Source organism: Nannospalax galili, unplaced genomic scaffold, assembly GCF_000622305.1.
Source record: "Nannospalax galili isolate Female #2095 unplaced genomic scaffold, S.galili_v1.0 scaffold160, whole genome shotgun sequence".
NCBI classification, from domain to species: domain Eukaryota; kingdom Metazoa; phylum Chordata; class Mammalia; order Rodentia; family Spalacidae; genus Nannospalax; species Nannospalax galili.
In genome coordinates this window covers 2,211,910-2,235,954 of record NW_008346900.1, presented here as the reverse complement: position 1 = coordinate 2,235,954, position 24,045 = coordinate 2,211,910, and the positions used below count along the sequence as shown (strand labels likewise).

At 46.3% G+C, this 24,045-nt stretch overlaps 1 protein-coding gene across 4 annotated transcripts in view; it reads left to right on the top strand.

The window, feature by feature from the left end:
• Positions 1–67: 67 nt before the first annotated feature.
• The window catches only part of Dido1 (death inducer-obliterator 1), a 56,416-nt gene continuing 32,438 nt past the window's right edge, over positions 68–24,045 (top strand). The window contains exons 1-2 of one of the 4 annotated variants that reach the window (XM_029568439.1): positions 68–306; positions 22,331–22,393. The gene's annotated coding sequence lies outside the window, so the exon portion shown is untranslated. Of the gene's footprint in view, positions 333–386; positions 777–9,824; positions 9,984–22,330; positions 22,394–24,045 lie in introns of those variants that run through there. The other 3 variants (XM_029568441.1, XM_029568440.1, XM_008843251.3) reach the window with 3 other exon arrangements.

Below are 24,045 nucleotides of genomic sequence, written 5' to 3'. Positions count from 1 at the left end.
AGGGAGGGAGGGAGGCACGCACACCGGCGGCCGCCCCCTCAGGCGCCTCTCGCGAGATCATTCGAACACGCAGCCAATGGAGTCCCCCTGCGCAGGGGCGGGGCGTCCGCCCACCGGAAGTCAGGGCCTCAGCTTCCGTTCTTGCGCACTACTACTTGGCGGTGCCCTAGTTCTACGGGTTGGCGCGAGAGTCAAAAGGCTGAGGTTCGCTGCCACTTCTGCGTGAGATGGCTGCCGCAGGGGCTTCCGCGTCCAGAGTGCTAGCGCCCGAATGGAAGAGACGAGTCCACTGAGTCCGCGGCGAAGGTCCCAGCCCCTTTCCTGTCGTCTGTGTGAGGCCGGGGAGCGTGGGGAGGGGTGGGAAGGCCCGGATGCCCTAGCTGAGGAGGGCGTTCCCTGGCCTGTGTGGCGCGCCGGGCTCGAGTCCCCAAGGCCCAGGCTAGGCCTCCGGACGAGGGCGCGCTCCTTAGGGCTCTATCGGCGGACGTTATAATCGAGGCCCGGTCAGCGTCAGAGCCAGGGGCCCTGCCTAGAGCGACCGTCACAGCCGTGCTCGGAGCGGACGGCGGAGACCCTGCCCTGGGGCGCGGAGTGGTCTCCCCGCTTCAGGGCGTCGGTGGGGACGCCCTACTCCCGGGGCGCTCGCTCACGGAAGTGACTCCCTGTTCCAAGGGCGCTCTCGGTGGGGACTCCCTGCCACCCGAGGAGCAGGGGGAGCACACACCGAGGTGACCCTCTTCTTCTGGGGCATTCAAGGAGGGGATCCCTGCCCTTAGGTGCGTACGCTCGGAACCCTGGTGGAGACCCCTGTCCTGGATCGCCGACGCTGAGGATCCCTGCCCGGGGGAGGAGATGGAGGGGATGGGGTGGAAAGAAGGCACCCCCAACTCTTGGCTCTGGGCCTCGGGGTGGTCCTGAGAGCCTGCGGTGCCTCGGGGCTGGGTACGACTTGGGGGGCCCTGGGGAACTGCCTGACTGTAGGTGGTAAATGGATATTTGCATGTTTACGCGCGTATTGTCTGCTGAAAGGGAATGCAAACTCAGTCTTAATGCTAAAAGATTCTGGAATGCTTGGGGTTGGAAAGTTTAGAAGTCTGGGTTTAGGGTTGGGTGTGATTGCTTAAAAGTGAGCCCTGTCAGGGGAAAGCAAGCTCTGACCTAATCATTGAAAATAAATCTAATTTAGCTGTTATGTTGAACAGTGATCACTGGCTATGAACATTTTCCATTAACTGAATGAGCTAAATTTGCAGGTCCAAAGTTCTGACTAAAGCTGTTTAAAAGGAGGCAGGTGCACTGCAGTAGATAGCAGCAAACTTTGTAGTGCTTAACCCTGAGTAAAGTTGTTGGATATCACCTCGAAAGTGTGCCAGAGCCTGAAGCCGATATCCTAAGGGAGGGAGTGGACTACTACTCCCTACTTCAGTGCATCTGGATGATGGATTAGTAGCACAGCCAGCCAGCGCCAAGGGCTGCTCTTCCTTCTCTGTTCTCCTCCCTACAAACTGGCCCTTTAGTGTTTCTCAGCCACTTAACCTTGAGCCCAGCATCTTTGCTGCTTGGATTACCACAACGTCTTTCCCAACATGTGCCACACATGCTCTTACCTTACCTTCTCTCCCGTTCCCTGTCCTTGTCATACCCTCAGGCACTCCCCAATTGTCTACCTAGTGTAAATCCAGCTAAAAGTCTTCCTTTCTGTTCTCATCATCCTAACTTGTGCTTCTCAGGGGGCTGGGTTATGTGAAATGCTTCCCTCAGCTGCTGGGGCTTCCTTGAGACTCCCTTCCTAAACATCAGTGATCTGTGTCTCTCCTTGTGCTCAGGTGGTATTCTAAACCAGGACTTCTTAAACATAACACCTTTTTGCCTGAGAAATTTTTTTAGGTGACTCTGGGTATATCAGTCAGACATTAGCTGATAATATAAATTTATTTTATTTTAAAGCAATTTTCTTTTTTTTGGTTTTGGTTTTTTTGAGACAGGGTTGCCCTGTAGCCCCAGCTGGCCTGGAACTCAGAGATTCGCCTGCCTCTGCCTCCCAAGTGCTGGGATTAAAGGCATGTGCCACCACCTCCCCCCCCTTTTTTTTTTAAGTAAAGATGAGATCTTACTATATACTGGCCTCAAACTCAGAGATCCCTCTGCTCTGCCCCTGCTTCTCGAGTTCCAATGCTGGAAATAAAGACACTGCCACACCCAGCCTTGATTTTTTTTTTTTTTTTTTTTTTTTTTTCCAAAGCCAAAGCTGGAACTCAAGCAGAGGCAGGCGGATCTCTGCCAGCCTGGTCTACATAGTGAGTTCCAGGCTAGCTGGAGCTACAGAAACCCTGTCTCAAAAAGTTTATTTATTTATAAACTCAAGTCAGCAACTCCCAACAGCTCAGTAGTGCTCTTGCAGAGGATCCTGGTTTGGTTCCCTGGTAGATCATACTCATCTATAAATGCATTTATTGGGGATCTGACACCCTCTTCTGGATTCTGCAGGCACACACACACACACACACACACATAATTAAAAGTAATAAAAATAAATCTTTGAAAAGAACCAAGATTGTAGTTAATCGATGCAACATGGGTAACCCTCCCAGAAATACCTCAGATTTGTTTTGTTTGACTTTTTAAAATTAGTTTTTGTTTTTTGCATGTTTAGAAACCTTTTACTGTTGCCAAATTTTTCATGAACACCCCTCCCCCCATTCAGTTACGCAGCTCCATTTGGGTGACAACTCACAGAAACTGGATTTTATGGGGCTGGGGAGATGATTCAGTGGTTACAAGCAGTAGCTGCTCTCGCAAAGTACCCCTGGAACGTTCATAGCACTCACATGGCAGCTAACAACTGTGTCTAACTCCAGTTCTAGGGGCTCCAACACCCTCTTCTGGCTTCCCACAGGCATTGTATGCACATGGTGCACTTACATACATGCAGACAAAACTCATACACACAAGACTTAATAAGGAAAGAAACTGGGTTTTAAACCACCTTTTCATGGCTCTTGACACTACTTTGTGTCACTGATGTCTGATAATATATCATAGTGTAAGGTTCAACCTGGTGTTGTGGTGCATTCCTTTAATCAGCACTTGGAAAGTAGAGGCAGGCAGACAGAGTTCAAAGCCAGCCTAGTCTGCATAGTGAGACCCTGTCTCAAAACAAAAACAAAACACAAAATGTAATGTTTACTGGGGTGGGGAGATGGCTCCATATTAAAGTTCTCACTGCACAGACATGGGGACCTGAGTTTGATCCGTTTGTGTAAAAGCCTGGCCCTAGCTTGTGTTTGTAACCCCAGTACTGGGGAGGCAGACAGGATTCCTGGGGCATGCTGGCCAGCCAATATAGATGAATTGGTGAGCTCCAGGTTCAGTAAAGGGTCCTTCTCAAAAATAAGGTGAAGATTGAGGAAGACACCCAGTATCAGCCTCTGGCCTCCACACACAGCTGTACTTTTGCATCTGCACATGTTTACACATGAACATGTATACAAATAAAAGAAAAGCAAGGTTTTCATGTACTGACTACGGCATATCAGGTAATAGCTGAGTGTTCAGTACACAGTAGGTGCTTCCTGTGAATCTGTTGAGTAGATGAGGGACTAAATGAGTAAGCTGCACCAAGGACCTTTCCTGAGATAAACACTAATATTTTTCTTTATGTGTGGGCGTGTGGCACAAAGGCCAGAGATGTTGGGTGTCCTGCTCTATCAACTCCACCTTAGCCCCTTGTGACTTGGTTTCTCAGTGGACCTGAAGCTGGGCTAGTGACCAGCACCTTAGCCCCTTGTGACTTGGTTTCTCAGTGGACCTGAAGCTAGGCTGGTGACCAGCAAGCCCCAGCAGTCATCTGGTGAGCCATCTTCCCATTCCTATGAGCTCATTTTTCAATTAGATTTTGAAATGTATTTGAGGCATAGAAGGAGGTTCTAGGGAGCAGTTGAAGTGTGTGTGTGGGGCTCTAGACACAGTAGGGGTCAGTGTGCTTGATTGCCACAGCACGTGTGGAACAGACAGGAAAGTGGGGCAGAGCTTTGAAGATCCTTATGTTCAGAGGCACCAAGGATGTAGGAGAGTAGGAAAGAAGTGGGTATGTCCAGGGACGGGGCCATATTAGCTACCTTCTGGGACAGTCACGAAACTGACCAAGACTAGCTGAACCTCCTATGTCCAGGAGGAAGGCCTACAGGAGAGAAGTCATAGGATCCCATCCTGCGGTAGGAGGGTACCACTATTCTGTAAGCCAAGGCAGGACTTGGAAGTTGTTTCATTTTGAGAATAGCAGTACTCTAAAAAGAGGGGTGCTAGAAGTAAATGGATTACAAGAGCATGGTCCAGTGAGATGGCTTAGCTGCCAAAGTTGCTTGCTGCCCAACTATATATGCCTGGTGACCTGAAGTCTAGATCCTGGGAACCTGTATAAAGGTGGAAGGAGAGGACGCTACAAAGTTGTCCTCTGACCTGTTCTGGTAGTATGTATATTGTACACACACGATAAAGTTTTAAACTAAAATTTGAAGCAACATTATAAAGCGGCTGAGGTAGTGCTTAGTGACAGAGCACTTGCCCGGCATAGGCGAATCCCTAGTGAAGTCAGTCCCTGCACTCCATAAACAATCAGATTTAACAAGTTTTTTTTTTTTAATTTTTTAATTTTATGTGTATGAATTGCCTGCATGACCTCGAAGGTCAGAAGAGGGCCTCGGCTTCCCCCAAAACTGGAGTTGAGGCCGGTTCACAGTTGCCATATGGGTGCTGGGAATCGAACCCTGGTCCTCTGCAAGAGCAGTCAGTGCTCTCAATCATCAAGCCATCTCTCCAGCCCCAGATTTAACAAGTTTTAGAGAAAAGCACTTTGAAGATAAAATATAGAGCACTTTGTTAGATCAGTGTTCAGAAACCAGGATACTGGATTTGTTTTACACAACCACATTATTTCTATGGATGTTTTTATTTTGCTTTCAACATAAAAAGATTACAGACCTTTGCGTCCTGGAGTCCCTGGCTTCTGCAGGAAAGATCTGTAAAGCCAACTCTGACTTTTCAGGATCCTTTCTGAGCTGACTACTGCTTCTTGCTTCTCAGAATCAACAATAGTATAAGCAGATGGTAAATGGGTGATGCCAGTTTCCAAAGACTTGACTTTTCAAGGCATGTCTTTAAAGCTTCTTAGCAGAGATGTTAGGCGTAAGGAATTTTCTTGAACTTGTCACTGAGTGTTGGTTATAGGCCAAGACTCCATAAAGCACCTTCAGTGGGGATTCTGTGGTATGGTCAGTCACACCTGTCCCTCTTCCTCATATTCTAATTATAGATTCTTATTGGTTGGGTATTAGGTAAGGTTTTTCATGATTTTTTTTTTTTTTTTTTTTTTTTAAACCTTTAACGCTGGGCGTGGTGGTGCATGCCTTTAATCCCAGCACTCGGGAGGCAGAGGCGGGTGGATCTCTATGAGTTCAAGGCCAGCCTGGTCTACATAGTGAGTTCCAGGACAGCTGGGGCTACAGGGAGACCCTGTCTCAAAAACAGAACAAAACACCTTTAACTCCTCCTGACTTTGGGTCATAAATTGGGTCCAGCATATTGTTACTTGGAACAAATGCTGGGGGATCCAGACAATCCTCCAGGCTTGTAGGAAAGCCTTTCAGAGCTGGCTAGTCAGGATTTAAGAATGTGCACTTACTAATTTGGGATTTGGTTTTGTTTGGTTTTGGATGAAGCCTGGCCTGTAACTCATTTATGTAGGCCAGACTTGCTTTGAGCGTACAGATCTTCCTCTGCCTCTTGAGTACAGGTTTATGAGTGTATGCCATGTGTCTGCTGGTGTCCCTTAGAAGAGCTGTAAGATCTCCTGGAGCTGGAGTTATAGGTGGTTTTGTGCCATCCAATGTGGGTGCTAGGAACAAAGCTAGGGTCCCCTGGAAGACCTCCTTTCCTTCCCTTTCTTCCTTCTTCCCTCCTTGAGACAGGGTCTCACTATATAATAGCCCAGGTTGGCCTGCCTCTGCCCCCAAGTGCTGGGATTAAAGTGTATTGTTAACCTCTGAGCTATCATTCCAGTCCTGGATTTGACATGTTTAATTTAAATAATAAATTATCTATGTATACACATTTTGCATAGCTGTAACTGTATACTTCTTTTATGTAAGAATAGCTGTTGTGATCCGGTGTCTGACTGGGACATGAATAGCTATGAGGGAGGTTTTGCTTTTTGTCTTTGAGGCAGAGTCTATGGGAAAGGCTGGCCTGGTGTGGAACGTGTGGCAGTCCTCCTGTCTCAGCCTCCCATGTGTTGATCTTACAGGGCCAACCCCCACCTGGCAGCTTGTTCTTTGTCTTTTTTTTTATTTTAAATATTTTTATTATTTTTATGTGTATGCATATATTGCCTGCATGTAGGTAAGGGCACCTGTGTCATGCAATGCCTGCAGAGGTCAGAAGCTGTCGAATCCCTTGGGACTGGCGTTGTGGACAGTTGTTAGCTGCCACGTGGGTCCTGGGATTCAAATCCAAGTCCTCTGCAAGAACAACCAGTGTTCTTAATCGCTGAGCCATCTCTCTCCAGCCCCTTTGTCTTTTTTCACCCTCTCATGTTTGCCCCATAATGGAGGTTCAACCTTGCATATTCTAGGCAAGCTGTACCAGAGCAACGTCCCAGCCCCACATTTACTCTTTAAATGCTTATTTCTGTTGGAAGGAAGTAACTTTTATTATAGAGATTGTGGTTTTTAAAACATTTTAGAAATTAAGCCGGGCGTGGTGGCTCATGCCTTTAATCCCAGCAGTTGGGAGGCAGAGGCAGGTGGATCTCTGTGAGTTCAAGGCCAGCCTGGTCTCCATAGGGAATCCAGGCCAGCTAGGGCTACAGGGAGACCCTGTCTCAAAAAGACCAAAAAAAAAATTTTTTTTTTAAGAAATTTATTTGCATGAGTATTTTGCCTACATGTATGTAAACCAATGGAGGCCAGAAGAGAGTGTCAGATTTCCTGGAACTGGAGTTACTGATGGTTATGAGCTTGCCATGTGGATGCTGGGAACTGAACCTGGGTCTTGTGCAATTTCTGAGCTCTCTCTCTAGCCCCCCCCCCTTTTTTTTTGATACAAGGTTTTTCTAGTGTAGTCGGAGCTGGCCAGGAGCTCCTCTATGTATTTCTGTTGGGTTAGCCCGTTTTAGCTAACTGTCCTTTCTGCTCTTCTACTGAGATGGCTGGCCAGAAACACAGCCAACACCAGTTCCCTTGGTGGGCAGTGCCACTGAAGCTTCCTGGGCTGATGGTATTGGTACTCTCCACCAGGTGGGGTTTAGCATTCATCCTACTACCGGACAAAGCTCTGCTGAGAATTGGAGCCTAACGTTTTCTTAAAGGGGAACCAAAGACTTGGAACTCACCATGTAGACCAGGCTGGCCTTGAACTCACAGAGATCTATCTGCCTCCGCCTCCTGAGTGTTGGGATTACAGGTGTACACCACCACGCCTGGCTAAAAGTTTGTGTGGTACCTTGTTTTATATGGTATAAATAGAATGAAGATTCATCCAAAAAGCAAAACAAAATCAAACGGCCAAAAACCAGAGATCGAAGCTCTTCTTAGAAATAAGAAAATATAATCATCTCCCCCACCCCCATTGTATCCACGTTTTCTGGCTGTAGATTCAATTCGCTATGGATCAGAAATATTCTGGAGCTAGGCCTCGTAGCATAAGCAACTTCCAAGGCAGGAAGATCTTTAATTCTAGGCCGTCTATGCTACATGGAAAGTCTATCTCTGCCCCCCCTCTTCCCTCCCCCTTCTCGTGTGTGTGTGTGTGTGTGTATGTGTGGACATGCACACATAGGAGTGTGCATCCATACTAAACAAGTGCAGGCTTATTTCTTGTCCTTACTCCCTAAACATTCATTTATGTAGCATTTACATTGTATCAGGTGTTTTATGTGAGGATTTGTCCAGGTTCTATGCAAATAACCAATCAATTTATATTAAGGAACTTCAGCATCCATGAGTGTTGGTATCCTGGGTTAGGGTCTTTGGAAACCAAAGACCCTGCTATGCTGAGGGAGGGTTGTGCTGTTTGTCTTTTCTAGGCATCTGCACTCTCTGGAGAAGGGGATTGTGTCATAATTACCTGTCTGTTCATACACCTTGTTAGTGTGACTTCTGTGCCTGAACCTGGGGAAAGAGGATAGAGCAGGGTGGCCTCTGTGGATGAGTCTGTTGCCAGGTGTAGGTGGCCAAGCACAGATGTACTCACTGCCCTGAACCTGTCTGCAGGGATCCGCTTGAGACAAGCCCTGTCTGGTGGGTATTGGAACTGGGGCCTAGGGAAGGAAGAGGATGATGGCCTACCTTGGCTCAGCTCTTTTTAGTCTTATCTCCACTTTGCCATATCTCCTCATACCCTGACTGGTCTGGAGCCCACAGACTCCTTTGTAGGTGGTCTCTTATGCGCCTTAAGGACCCAGGGCACCTTACATACTGAAGTCGACCATTGACCATTACCTAGGCTGCTGACCTGGTGTTTTCTTTTGGGACCCAGTGGGATTTTGGCGGTGTTTAGAGACGGGATTTCACTGTACAACACGGTAAAATGTCAATAGCCAGTGTTGCCCTGGAACTCGCCCTTCTGCTTCAGCCTCAAGTGCTGGGTCACAGGCATGCACGCACTTCAGCCCCACCAACCAAATTTCGAGTCTGCTGCACTTCTGGGTTTGTTTGTTTGTGTTTGTTTTTGTTTTTGGTCGATTGGGGAGGAGCACAGGCGGGGCAGATTATTGTAAGTGGGCATCGTCCAAAGGAATCTTGCTGTGTGTGTATCTATGGGTGCTGGAAACTGACTGCAAGAACAGCCATTGCTCTTAACTGTTGAGCCATCTCTCCAGCCCCCATTGTTTTGCTCCATTTAAAGTCCCTCAAGCCTTCTGTATTCAAGCGTCTTATACTTTCACCTTGGCTGTTAGTGTGGCCCTCCGTTCTGCAGACAGTTAAGCTCCTCGAAACCCTGCCTGTCTGGTTGCACATCTGAAGGTAAAAAGCTGCCCAGACTAAAGGGCAGTTGAGGAATTAGGGTGGGCTCCTCCCTGGAGGAGCCATAAAGTGGATCTCAGCATTTGAAGCCAGTCATATTCCAGGGGGCGGGAGGTGGGGGAGCAGGAGCTGGTTAAGTCCCTGGCTCCTGGACGGGAGCTTCACTGGGTGAGGTGCTGTAGGACTGGGGCACGTCTCTGTTTACCTCCAAGGAGTGTGTGTATGCATAAAGCAGAAGCTGGCCGCCCTAGTGGAAAGCAATACGTCCTGGTGTTAATTGTCCTCAGGGCAATTGGCCAGTATTCACGGAGCTGTTAAGGAGTAGCGGCTCCTCGCCCCTTTTCTGAATTATTGGGGGCCAAGTTATACAATGTCCGGGGAAGGTTTAACATTTGGCCGTAAACCAAACCGTCTGGAGGTCTGGCCCTCTCGTGTGCACGCCCGGCTCCTAATCCGTATTTCTGAAGAGGGAGTGGAAGTGGGGAGGCTGTTTCTGGCACCGAGCGACGCGGGGTCAAGTTCTGGGAGCCCTGCTGGGCCGACGCCCCTCGCGGTCCTGCACGCGCCTCCGTGAGGCCCAGTGAGCTGTGGTGCAGAACGGCACGCGGGGCCTTCAAAGGGAAATGCTGGCCAGAGTGCTGTCCCGGGTGGCCCGAGGGACTCCTGGGAGACGCAAGCCCCCAGCTTTCTTCTCTGGGGTGGGGGCGCGGGAAGCAGTCGGATTTCTGTCAGACCGCGCCGACCCGGGAGAGCGAACGCTCGGGGCTCTTCCGGTGGTGGCGGGAGGCGGCGCATGCGCGTGGGGGGGGCGCGTATGGCCGCTCTAGCCGCGGTGCGTCTCGGTGATTTGCTGCGTTCCTTCCGTTCGTTGCGCGGGCAGCCGCTCTAGGCCGGTCGTCTCGTCGGCCTCCGCTCCAGCCCGGCGACAGCTCGGGAAATGGCTCCTGGACCCTGGCGGCCGCGGTGAGTGCTCCGTCCCGCGGAAGGGGGCGGGCGTCGAGCCGGCCGCGCTCCGGAGCCGCGGCAACAGTGCCGCGCCGAGAAGATGGCGTCGCGGCTCGCGGGCCCTGCGCGGCCCTGGGCGGCGGGTCCCTCCGGAGCATGGCGGGCGGGCCACCTGCGTCCAGTGTCGGAGTCACGGGGAGTTGGGGGGGCGCAGAGCTGGTTCTGGCCCTGGCGTGCAGTCGGCGCTGCCCGCCCGCAGCCCTCGGCCTTTGTGGTAGGACAGGCCTGGACGCTGGTGTCGGCGTTTACAGACGGGCCCCGGAGAAAGGCCTTCCGGAAGGTCAGCCCGCGCTGAACGTGGATTAGGGCCTGGGTGTTGCTCTGGCTTTCGTGGCCTCTTTCCCATGTCGGTGCCAGGTGCGTGTTGATGCCGCGTGGTCTTGTTTTAGAATGCTGTGTGTGTTTAGTTTTCCACAGAAAGATGCCCCTTGTTAGCCCTCGGCTAAATGGAGTTTGTGTCAGGCAAAGTCATTGTGTGCAGATGAGGAAGGGCACAAGTTAACAAAAGTTGTGTAATTGGCTGCTCCCGCCCCGGAGGTGACCAGTGCTTTCTTCCTGGCACACAGTGCATGTGTGAGCATCACAATGGCTTGCAGAGGATGTGTGCCAGGGGCTCTTAGGGTCCAGGTGAGACTTGGTGTACAGGAGTTGTTGGGGGGTTTTTCTCTTGTGAGTGATGCTCAGGTCTCTGATAGGTACTCCTTTTCTAGGCTATAGAGTCCTAATTCTCCAGTCAGGGCTGAGTAACTCAAGGAGTGATTCTCTTCTGCCTGTTTGAGCAGCGCCAAGTCCTATACTTCTGTTAGCAGGACCTGTTAGCAGAACATATTTTGGTAAACACTTGTCCTATGATGGTAGCTTCTGTGTTGCTTTTGGATCCCTGCACAGTGACCCATGTTTTGGGACCCATTTCTCAGTGCCTGGTAAACTCTGAAGTCCAATAAGAAAGTTTCCCAGAGTGGAGCCTCCCTTATGAATTTTAGTTAAATGACAGTTTCTTTAATAGAAACCTAATAGTCTCTTTGGCTGATGTCAAATGATGCATGTTGATTCAGTTACAAAGGTTGTATGATTAACAGTCAGTAGTAATGTGCTCATTGGGAAAGAGGAGGTCAAAGCTCAAAGTCTGAATTGTGCTCCTTTGGTCTAAATGCTCAGGTTCACCTGTTGACCAGACCTCAGTTTATTTTCTGAGTAGCCATTTTGACCAGTAGGTAAGTAGGCAGTCCTACATATTTTCAAAGAACAGTTCTGGGGGCAGGAAAGATGGCTCAGTGGTCAAGAGCATTTACTAATCTTCAGAGGACCACAGTTCCTTTCCCAGTATCCAATATCTGCCCACTCAGGACTACTTGTAACATCCTGTCATGGTGGCACATGCCTTTAATTCCAGCACTCGGGCAGCAGAGGCAGGCAGATCTCTGAGTTCAAGGCCAGGTGGGGCTATAGGGAGACCCTGTCTCAAAAAAAAAAAAAAAAGGCCTGTAACAACATCTCCAAGAGAGCTGATGCCCTCTTCTGGCCTTTGGGCACACATTTTTTAAAAAAGAATAACTGTAGTTGTGCCTATACAGTTTATCCCTAGGTGGTGATTTTCTTCTGTGTATTTTATAAGATGTGTACTCTTTTGTTTATCAAGTGTGTAAGTACTGGGGTTATGTTTTTCTTTTAGGGGGTATGTTTTTTATATGCTGATGGAGATACTTAAATGATCTGTAATATACCATAAAAAGGTCCACCAGTTTTTTTCCAAAATGAAGGTGACTTTAGTGTGTTTTGATCAAGAGATAGTACCTATTAGAAATGTAAATAGAACATGATATCAGTGAGGAGCCCATATCGTGCCTTCAGGAAGGAGCACAGGTGTGAGTGACACTGCATGGCTGAGTGCTAGTGCTCTTTTCTCTGTTTGGGAACCTTCCGAGTGGTACTGAATGTTAGAGAGGTGCATTGTTTTCTGTATCTTGATGTTTATGAATTTTTCAAACTAGTTACCTTTTGCGAAAACTTGCCTGTGTGCACCTTCATAAATTAGTCTAAGTCAAAGGGAAGCAATCTCCCTGTGTGAACAGGCATGGCACCTGCTTAGTCCCCTGTGCTCAACATTGAACAGGCTCTTGATAAATAGTTCTCTAAACTCTCTAGGGGATGTGGACACTGCCATTTTGGTGGTTGGTGTTGACCACTTTGTTGCACACTTGTCAAGTGGGTGCTGGTTTGTTGCTTAACCCCAGAGAGTTTTAGAAAGCCCTTTAGGAAACTGAGGTCTGTGTGGCCCTATTTAAGACAGGAGATTGTAATGCAGCCAGGGCTGAAGGTTTGAACAAGTCAACCTTTTCACACTTACTTGCCCCTGAGCCTCGACCTCTCAGTTGGTAACCACTAACCCCTAAATGTCTTGGGAGAGTCCTTGCTGTGACTGTGGGGGATGGAACATAGTAGTAGCAGTCTGCATCCAGAGACCTAGTCCCTGGGAAAGCCCGCCAGCCAGGAATTATCTGGGTTTCTTATGATGTCTTTAGTAGAGACCTAGCCTTCTTGTCACCTGTCTCCACTCCTGTGGTGGTGAGTAAGTACTAGTTGTGTCAGAAATCCCTCGTCAGTGCTGGACTTCATTACATGCATGAACTCACATAGCACCCTCCAAAAAACAACAACAACAACAAAAAACATGCATTAGCTCCCGCCAGTACCAGGAAAGGAAAGGAAGATTTCAACAGGATTACAATTCCTGACTTGAGTTTCCAAAGGCCTTTTGTGCTTTGGCCTGAACTTAGGTAGCAAGTCCTGCCGACCCCCTCTGAGTAGTGACAGAAGCTGAATGAGGAGAGCAAAGGTGGGGTCCCTTTGGACAGTAGTGCTGCAGTCCCTTATCACTGTCTGTGAGTTCTGGATGGATGGAAAGAGTGCCCCATACAGGCAGCCAGTGAGTGTGGATGCACTGTGTACACCCCCACGCATCTACTCCGAAACCAAACCAGGGTCTCTATACTCTTAAAAATGCCCTAAAAATCCCTGGGCACCCCAAAGAGCTTTTGTTTTTATGGTTTATGTGTTGCTGCTCGCTGTGTTTGACATTACAACTTTAGACATTTAAAATTTATTCATTTAAAAACACTTGTATTTAAAATTATCCACCCTTACATATATTAACACAAATCTTTTATGGAAACTAGTGAGAAAGGTAACATTTATGCTTTTTGTAAATCTCTGGTTCATCTGGCAGTAACTGGCTTCTCCCATCTGCTTCCGCTTCAAGTGGCACAAGCTGTCACTCAGCTTCTAGAACAATGTGAATATTCTGCTCAGAGTCACAGTGAAAAGGGCACATGCTTCCTTAGTGCAGAGCAGACAGCTTTGATCTAGGGATCTGACTGACCATCCTTCAGTGATCACTGCTACCCGAAGTGATTGAAAGTGCTCTTATTGTTGGAATGAGTTTAAAATAGTTTACTCTTGGGCCAGGCTTGGTAGTGCACACACGCCTTTAATTCCAGCACTAGGGAGGCAGAGGCAGGTGGATCTCTGTGAGTTCAAGGCCAGCCTGATCTACATAATGAGTTCCAGGCCAGCTGGGGCTACCGGAAAGACCCTGTCTCAAAAAGACAAAAAAGAAAAGAAAAAAGCTGACTCTAAACTCTTGGAAAATAATCACATTTATGCTAATAGTGCCTTTGAACTATTTTTATTGTCTCAACCAATTTCTTTTTTAATTAAAAAAATAATATTTTATGTGTATGAATGTTTTGCCAGATGTAAGTTCACCTGAGTCATGCAATGCTTAACGGAGGCCAGAAGACAGGGTATCAGGTCCTCTGGAATTGGAGTAATAGGTGCTTGTTAACTGCCAGGTGGGTGTTAGGAACCAAACTAAGGCCTCTTCAAAAACAACCAGTGCTAGCTGGGCATGGTGGCGCACACCTTTAATCCGAGCGCTTGGGAGGCAGAGGCTTGGTAGGGCATGCATACCTTTGATTCCAGCACTAGGGAGGCAGAGGCAGGCAGATCTCTGTGAATTCAAGGCCAGCCTGGTCTATATAGTGAGTTCCAGAACAGCTGGGGCTACAGGGAGACCCTGCCTCAAAAAAAAAAAAAAACACACACAACAAAAAAAACAGCCAGTGCTCTTAACTGCTGAGTCATCTTTCCAGCCCCTCAACCAATTTCTTGCCTTTTGGGAAAAATATGGGACAAATGATTTTCTGACAACATGCAGGTGCTGTTTGAGTTTATGATCCTCCAAAGGATTCGACTTAGGAACTTGCCATTGCCATGAGACTCGAGACAACATTGTTTGGCCGTAGATGCCTGCATAGGAGCAGCACCAGGATTGTGTGTTGACTGACCCTTTGCACTTACTGTAGAAAGTAATGTGCTTTCATCGTGGACAGTGGGATGGGTAATAGTAAAGCCACCCTTCATTTGAGGCTGTAGAATCAGTCTTACAGGTGTCTAAGATGCAAGCCCACAACAGGAGGTAAACTCGTAGGTGCTGGGGGTGGAGAGCAGTGTATTAGACCCACAGGCAGCCAGGGTGTGCTTGGAGCCTGGACAATATAGACACAAAGATGCAGGGTGCCTGCTGTGGAGAAGGAAGAGGTCCCTAAGGACCACAGTAACTAAATAAACAGGACCCAGGAATTTCATGCCCTTTGCTTTCAGGGGTGCCCTGGAAACATCAAGAACCGGATCCTCCAAGCCATGCACATGTGCACACACGTTGTTGGGTAGTCAGCCTAGTTGTTGCACAGATACCGAATTTCCTGATTGAATGCAAGAAATGGCACTTGCAGTAATCCCTGAGTCCTGGGTAACCTAAGAGCAGCAGTGACCAATGCAGAGTCGCAGTGTCTCTGGGAATGTGGAAGAGACAGGAGGGGAGCCTGGCCTAGTCACTGCTTAAGAGACTTAGTATCCCACCCTGAACACAGGGTGATGATAGACTCGGTTTCAACTTCCTGGCCGCTACCGGGAGAGTGAAATGTCCTGCCCAAATTTGCCAACGAATTTAAAACTTGTGCTTGCACTGGAAGCTGGATAGGAGGGAATCCCTGTGATCCTAGAAGGCTTGGAGCCCTGGCTGATGTGACATCAGTCCTCAGAGCAGTTTTTATTTTGACAAGTTGTACTGTCTCTATGTGTTCATCCATGAAGCAGTAATAAGTTTGAGGTTTAAAGCAACAGCTTGATTTTTTTTTTTGTTTTTTCCCGCTCTCATGATTTCCTCATGGTGAATTTACTGTGTTGGCACCTTTGACTTCATCAGAATAATGTAATAACATTGTGATTTGGAGAGATAGCTCAGAGGTTAAGAACACTGGCTGTTCTTGCAGAAGAGCCGAGTTCAAATCTCAGCACCCACATAGCAGCTAACAACTGTCCGTAACACCAATTCCAGGGGATCCGACAGCCTCGCCTGTCCTCCGAGGGCATTGCACAACATGGGTGCACTTACCTACGTGCAGACGTAACACTCATACACATAAAATAATAATAAATAAAAAATACTTGTAAAAAAAGGTCCTTTCTTGGGCAACCGTTTTTTTCATTTTCAGTAAACAACTTTAGCATCTTCTAAGTCCCACCCCCGTCTACTTAACAAAGATTGCCCAGACAGAAGAGCTTATAATAGAAAACATAACTAAGGGTTAGCTCTGACCCAACCCGTCATAACCAGCAGAATATCTGCGTTAGAGCTAAGTAATACGATTTTATTACAGCATTGGATATAACTTCAGACTGACAGGCTAGAATTGCTTCAAAATTAAAATTGAAGGGGCTAGGGATGTAGCTCAATTGGTAGTGTGCTAAGGCCCTGGATTTATCCCTGGCATTTCATAAACCAGGTTTGGTGAAGGGTGCCTATAATCTTAACACCCAGCACTCAAGAAGTGGAGGCAGGTCATCATGGTTAAATAGGGAGCTGGAGGGCAGCCTGGGCTACATGAGACCCTGTCTAAAATAGAATAAAATCACTTTGACCATCATTTCAGGGGAAATGAAAGTTTAAGGATCATTATGTTTGGGGTTGGAGAGATGGCTCACTGGTTAAAGAGCACTGACTGCCGCACAGGACTGGGTTCAGTTCCCAGCACCCACATGGTGGCTGGCAACTGTCCATTAACTCTGGTTCCAGGGGATCCAGTGCTCTCTTATGACCTCCGTGGGCATTGCACACATGGGTGCACTTTTTTGGTCTTTTTGAGACAGGGTCTCCTTGCAGCCCCTAGCTGACCTTGAACTCAACAGAGACCTGCCTGCCTCTGCCTCCCAAGTGCAGGAATTAATGGTGTGCACCGCCATGCCTGGCTAAGTAAATTTTTTTAATTTTTTGCCAGGGCTGGAGAGATGGCTCAGTGCTTAAGAGCACTGACTGCTCTTGCGGAGGACCGGGGTTTGATTCCTAGTACTCCCATTGTGGCTAAGAACCGTCCTTAACTCCAGTTCCAGGGGAATTTGACATGCTCTTCTGACCTCCACAGCATTGTACTAAACAGGTGCACTCAATACATGCAGGCATACACATAGAAAATAATAAAATATACAAATAAAATATGTTTTGCCAGGCCTGAGTGATGACTCAGTGGTTAAGAGCATTGACTGCTCTTGCAGAGGACCCAGGTTTAAATCCCAGCACCAACATGACAACTAGCAACCCTTTGTGACTCCAGTTTAAGGGTATCCAGTGCCCTCTTCTGATCTCTGTAGGCATTGCACAACATGGGTGCATTTATATCTATGCAGGTAATACACTCATACTCGTACAGTAGTTTTTTTGTGTGTTTTGTTTTGTTTTGTTTTGGGTCTTTTTGAGACAGGGTCTCCCTGTAGCCCCAGCTGTCCTGGAACTCACTATGTAGACAGGCTGGTCTTGAACTCACAGAGATCTGCTTGCCTCTGCCTCCCAAGTGCTGGGATTAAAGGCATGCGCCACCACGCCCGGCTTTACAATCAAGTATTTTAAAAACACGTTGTGGGGCTGGAGAGATGGCTCAGTGGTTAAGAACACTGGTTGTTCTTGCAGAAGACTCGGGTTTGAATCCCAGCACCCACATGGCAGCTAACAACTGTCCGTAACTCCAGTTCAATGGATCCGACAGCCTCTTCTGACCTCCGCGGGCATTATATGACACGGGTGCACTTACCTACATGCAAGCAATATACGCATATGCATAAAATAAATAAAAATTGAAAAAAAACGTTTTGTCATCAAGTGGGGCAAAATGTGCACTTGGGTGTAAGAGTCATAATTATTTCTGCAGTTGCCATGGCGTGTGTTAGACACTTCATGGTGGTCATTTGTCACATTTCAAAGTAACTCAGCCTATGCTGAGAGGTTATTCTGGTTTGTGGAGCTAAATTTTTTTTTAATGAAGAATAGTAACAGTTGAGCCTTCAGATTACAGTAGTTGTAAGGTCAGTTTTTAAAGTGATATTTTAACATTAACAGAGTAAGTTTTTCTTAATTTTAATTTTAACAGAGTAAGTTTTTCTTAATTTTAATTTTAACAGAGTAAGTTTTTCTTAATTTTAATTTTAACAGAGTAAGTTTTTCTTAATTTCTAATTTGCAATGGTCAATAATGTTAGACTAAATCGAGCAATCTAAAGAATGTGGAGGTGGCTACAGAGCACCTTTGAGGAAGGTGGGGGGCCGCAGAGATTCTGCTTACTGTCTTGCACATCCCCACTGTCACCTATTACAGAAATGGCATGTAGTCAGACTTCTTTTTATTTATTTATTTATTTATTTTTGGTCTTTTTTGAGACAGGGTTTCCCTGTAGCCCCAGCTGGCCTGGAACTCACTATGTAGGCTAGGCTGGCCTCAAACTCACAGAGATCCACCTGCCTCTGCTTCCCTACTGCTGGGATTAAAGACATGCCCCACCACTCCCCAGCGGTCGTAGTCAGACTTCAACAAGCATATTCCATGCTTCTGGGGGATCCCTGAAACCTGCCCTCAAGCTGAGTCAGAGCTTTCTGAACTAGTAGGCCAGCATGGTGAGCCTCCCTGATAACTGCCACGTGTGAGGGACCCACACGTGGGTCTCACTGTGGGCTGGGTGTGTAAAATACATACATACATACATAAATACATACATACATACATACATACATCCTTTTAGAATGTCCTCAACTGAGGCCAGGTAGAGATGGCTTAGCACAAGGAAGGGTGCTTGCTGTCAAGCCTGAGTCTGTTCTCTGGACCCATATGGTGGGAGGAGAGAACCGATTATTGGAAGTTGTCCTCTGGTCTCTGCACCCATGCTGTTGCAGGCGTGTGTACACACATGAATACACACACACACACACACAAAATAAAACTAATAATGCTTTTTAAAAAGAATATCCTTAAAGAAGCTGTACAATGTTGAGTCTATTAAGCTGTACATCTGCTTAGCTTTCCCGTGAGGAAATGGATGAGCGGACACACTGTAGCTGTCAGGCTCAGTGTTTGGTAGATATGTTCTCCAATATGGATGATGTGAGTCCCAAGGAAAGCAACTGAGGGTTTCTCTCTAAATATAAAATTCATACTTTGGAGAGAAAATTAGAATTTGGAAACATATCTGCCAGTGTGACCTCAATAGCGTCCCAGCAATTAAACATTTCTAAGGGGATCCAAGCTGTTACAAGTACCTGTCTTTAAGTCTGAAATTCTGTGAGCCTGTGCTTTGTAAGTGACCCATATGCATGTAGGCAGAATATGTAAGTGGGTAAAAGACTCACATGGTACCAGACAGGCCAGTGGGTTCATGTAAGAAAATGGGAGTCCTCAGTCTACTGTAGAATCCACAGTGCCACTGATTTTGATGAGACAGCCACAGTTTCTAGAAGAATGGCATATCTCCAGAAGGCAGGGCTTTCTTCATACAGCTCACTCAAAACCATACAAGGATGCCGGGCGTGGTGGTGCACGCCTTTAATTCCAGCACTAGGGAGGTACCACCATAAGGGAGGCAGAGGCAGGCAGATCTCTGAGTTCAAGGCCAGCCTGGTCTGCATAGCAAGTTCAGGCCAGCTGGGGCTACAGGGAGACCGTGTCTCAAAAAGACAAAAAAGGAAAAAGAAACTATATAGGGCAGAAGCATGTTTGGGAATCTGCTCTCACCTGTTAAGGTGAAGACCCACAAGATAGAAACAGTCACTTCCTGATACTTTTTTTTTTTTTTTTTTTTTTTTTGAGACAGGGGCTCCCTGTATCCCCAGCTGGCCTGGAACTCACTACGTAGACCATGCTGGCCTCGAACTCACAGAGATCTGCCTCCCAGGAGTGCTGGGATTAAAGGCATGCGCCACCACACCCGACAATAACTTTAACTTTTTAGAAATAGCACTAAATATGTTCTACGTAAACAAAAGATCTTTGGAACCCTCAGCTTTTAAGAGTATATTTTGCTGAGATCAAAAGCTTTGAACACTGCCACCTCAGAATGCTAGTCAGCCATGTACCCTGCTTCTGATGTTACTTTTCACTGTGGTTGGCATTGACTCAGTTAGGAGGCTCTGCCCTTAACTGCACTGTTGGGAAATGCTAGCTTTTTTTTTGTTTTTTTCGAGACTGTGTCTCACTGTTAACAGAGACCTGGTTGGCCTTGAACTTCCTTCAGTTTTCCTGTCTCACCTTCCAAAGTGCTGGGATTATAAGTGTGTGCCACCATACTTGGTTTTATACGTGCACGCATGCGGGCCCATGCATATATATGGCATATACACCTGTGTGATGTGTATCCATGTGCTTGCCATATCTTCCTCTTGTTCTCCATGTTACTACCTTGAGACAGGCTCTCACTGCAGCTTGCCTTTCCAGCTAGACTGTCTGGCCATTGAGCTCTCTGGAGCTGCGTGTCTCCACTTACCAGTGTGTGTAACTAGTGCATGCAGTCATGCCAAGCTTTTTGTGTGGGCACTGGGGATTTGAACTCAGATCTCCATGCTTGCAAAGCAAGTACCCCTTCCCACTGAGCCATCTCCCAGCCATGTATGTGAAGATTTCACTGCATTATGCCTATTTCTGGTTAATAGGAAAGTTTGTTTTAGCTAAAGAAAAAAAATTCCCTTAGTGTCTGATCCAGTGGCTACTAAGCAATAGGATTGCTAGTTCCATGGCAGCTTAGAGAGTGAGACCTTGTCCAGAAGGGTGGGCGAACAGTTACACAACAAATACAGAAAGCTGTACCTTTACTATACTCAGAAATTCCCATTCTTTTCTTCTCTGCAAAGAAATTGTTAATAAGATGCGATTACAGCTTTGTGACTACTTTCTACGTGGGTTGTGCTGTGTGTATAATTACACTAAGTTGTGTTAGAAATGGAACTCTTTTTTTTTTAATTTTATTATTTTTATTTTATGTGTATGCATGTATTGCCTGCGTGTAGGTAAGTGCACCCGTGCCATGCAGTGCCCACGGAGGACAGAAGAGGCTGTTAGATCCCCTGGAACTTGAGTTAGGGCAGTTGTTAGCTGCCATGTGGGTGCTGGGATTCGAACCCGGGTCTTCTGCAAGAACAACCAGTGTTCTTAACCGCTTAACCATCTCTCCAGCCCCTTTTTTTTTTTATTTTTATTTTTTAAAGACAGGGTCTCCCTGTAGACCACACTGGCCTCAATCCCACAAAGATCTGCCTGTCTCTGGCAGATTTCATCATCTTTTTTTTTTTTTTTAATTTTACAGTGCTGGGGATGTTACTCAGAACTTTGTGCATGCTAGGCAAGTGTTCGCTACTGTGGTACATCCTAGCCCTTAGTTTTGTGAAATGGTTTCCCTATATAAATATAGTTCAGGCTGGCCTGGAACTGGCCTTTCTCATACCCTCCCTACCCCTCAGTACTTGTAAGTTTTTAGTTTGCTGAATTGACAGAATTGCAAAAACAGTTATGCAAAATAAAATCGTGTTTCAAATGCCTTTTATCTCATTTTACTTAGGATAAATAACTTCACTCTTATTTAATATTCAGAACTCATCCTTAGAAACATGCTGATTTTCCAAATTAACGTGTGAGTTGGATTTTTATTTTATTTTTTTTTTAATTCTGGGGATCCAACCCAGGGTCTTGGGCTTGCTAGGTAAGCCTTCCACCAATGAGCTGAATCTCCAACTACAAAAACTACAAACTAAATCTTTTAAAAAGATTTTCATTCCTGAGAATGTTGTCATTCCTTTGCCTTTTTAAGTACTCAGTGTTGTGAAATACAGGTATTTGTTTCTAGTCTACTCTGAGAAAGTAGTTTCTGAATTTTTGGTGGTTGCTTGGTTTTGGGTGCTAGACATATAACCTCTAGGGTCTTATGCCCCAGCCCAGCCAGTAGTTTCTGAACTCTTAGACTTGCCCTTTGTGGATAACTTTCTTCCTGGTAATCTTGTAATTATGATGGCCTTTTATAGCTGTTTGGACAGGAAGGAGGTCGCTGTCCCTTTAAAGAAAGGTGGAATTTGGGCCCTTTGTCCTGGGTTACTAGGGAGACCACAGTTAACTGGAGAAGGCAGTTGATGAGAGGCCCGGTAGCATGAGGTGGGTTCTGCTCAGGAGTGCTGGCTCAGGCTGTGTGGTTGAGAAGACCTGGATAGAAACAAAGGAGTTTAGATAGGTATTTGAATGAGGAGTGAAGGGTTTTTATGTGGGGGAGGGGGGAGTATTTTACTTGTGAGATAGCATCTGAGAACAGTATCATTAGTTAAGGCTGAGCTAGCAAGGACAATCTGGTGAAATTTTTAAAAAATTATTTTGAGTCAGGGTCCCAAACTAGCCTCAAAATAATCTTTCTTCTGTCTCCACCTCCAGAGTGGTGGGCTTTTAAATGTGCATAGATGAATTTAATATAAATAATAGCCCCGAATTTCTTAGATCTCCCTATAGTTCCACTGGTCTGGAACTCACTCCATAGACCAGGCTGGCCACCATGCCTGGTGCAATTTGAGTTTTAATTAAATTATGATACTGCTATGCTACTAATACTTTAAGAAATGTTAACATGAATTTGTTGTTTAGCCTTTCTACTTCATGTTTCTCTGCTCAGTGTGGGGTTTCTCTGTTCTGGTCTGCCTGACAATAGACTTGTAGTCGGAAAGAAGTGAAGTGTTGCTTGCACCCTCTTCTTACCTGCTTCTCCTACCTTTTCCCGGGTGGTCCCTTCTCAGAGTGAACCAGTACTGCTTGGAGTATTTTTTCCCAGACTTTTCAGATATTTTTTTTCACTCGAATAATAGATGATTTAGTATTTGCTGTCTTTTCCTTGATTATTTATTGGTGTGTGGTTTAGTCAGTTACTGAAGATCTGTAATGTGTTTTCCCTTTCCTCTAGGAGCTTGTTCACGAAGCAGTCCCCACTATCCTGTTGGTTGTTGGAAACGGAATCTTCTCATTGGTAAGCAGTGACTGATGGTGGTGTGGTGAGCCCTGGCTATCTGCTAGACCTGGTGACCAGGTCTAGTGTTGTATGTAGAATTTCAGCAAAACGTTTCCCAGCTTTTTCAGCGTTGGGGCAGGTAATAGTGTTAAGACAGTAGTCACAAAACATTAACTTAGTAAGTTGATGTTTTCTATATTTGAAGTGGCATTATTTGTAAAGAAATTTGTACAGTGTAGCATTGAGATTTATTTGTAAAATTCTAAAGTATGTCTTTATACTCTTAATTTAACATAAGCTTTAAAAAAAAAACTTTTATTCATATTTATTTATGTATATGAGTTGTTATACCTGCATGTAGGTAAACGCACCTGTGTCGTGCATTACAGAGGACAGAAGAGGCTATCAGATCCCCTGGAACTGGAGTTACAGACACTGGTTAGCTGCCATGTGGGTGCTGGGATTCGAACCCAGGTCTTCTGCAAGAACAGTCAGTGTTCTTAACTGCTGAGCCATCTCTCCAGCCCTTAGCAAGTGAATAGTCATTGTTAGAATCTGACTCAGCTGGATGTGTAGCATTTGGGAGGCTAGAGCAAATGGTTCTCTGTGAGAGCAAGGCCAGCCTGGTCTACATAGAAAGTTCTAGGCCAGCTAGGGCTACAGGAGACCCTGTCTTTAAAAGAAGAAGGAAAAAAAAGAATTTTACTCAGTTTTATGTTTTTGCTTTGGTTATTTTGTCAGTTTGTAAAACTTTCATTATATAGTCTCTGAGGAGAATTCTTCCTGAGGAAAGCTTACCTTTTTGGGTCCTGGAGTGGGAGGGACTTGAGAAGGCTGGGTGGGCCAGGGTCCCAAGATTCCATTCTGGGTAGAAATGCAGTGTTGCCTGGAAATCAGAACTTGATCGTATTCCAGATGTCATCTGCTTTGCTACAGCCTGTGGCTAGAGTGTAACTCAGTGGTAGAACAGGGGCTTAATTAAAAAATATTTTGCTATAAAACTTGTTTTGTCTAAATAGCAGGACCATTCCTCTCCCATTTCCCAGCTAGAATGAGGAAGCAGTTAGAAGTAGTGCAGTTTGCTATTTACTCCGCTATTTGTGTGTGTGTGTGGGGTTGTTTTGGTTTGTTTTTGTTCTTTTTTCTTTTTTTTTTCCTCTTTTTTGGTGGGGGGGGGCGTTCTCTTTGAGACAATCTGTGCCAGCCAGCCTTGACTGGCCTGGAACTAGCCATGTAGACCAGGTGCCTGCTTCTGCCTCCAGGGTGCTGGGATTAAAGGCTTGTGTTACCACCCAGCCATCCCTGTGTGTTTCTTGGTTCGTTTTTTATTACTGCTTTGTTCTGTTTTGAGATAGGGTCTCCCTGTAGTCCCAGCAGGCCTGGAACACTCTGTGGATGTTTCTGTGCCTGGCAGCTGTGTAATTAAGGAGCGTATCTTGGGTCTCCTGGTTGACAGCAGCTCCATGCCACTAAAATGGGGTTCTTGAAGTCCAGCCTGTCTGAGGAGTTTCCATTGTGACTCAGAATTGTTGTTGACACCTGACTTGGTTGAACAGTTTGGGAGTCACCTCAGGTGAGTAAAGAAATATGATCCTTGGACTCAGCAACATCTAAGAAACCTAAGGTCACAGTTATAGGGAAATAGAGGTCAGTGCCAGGCCGCCTGTATA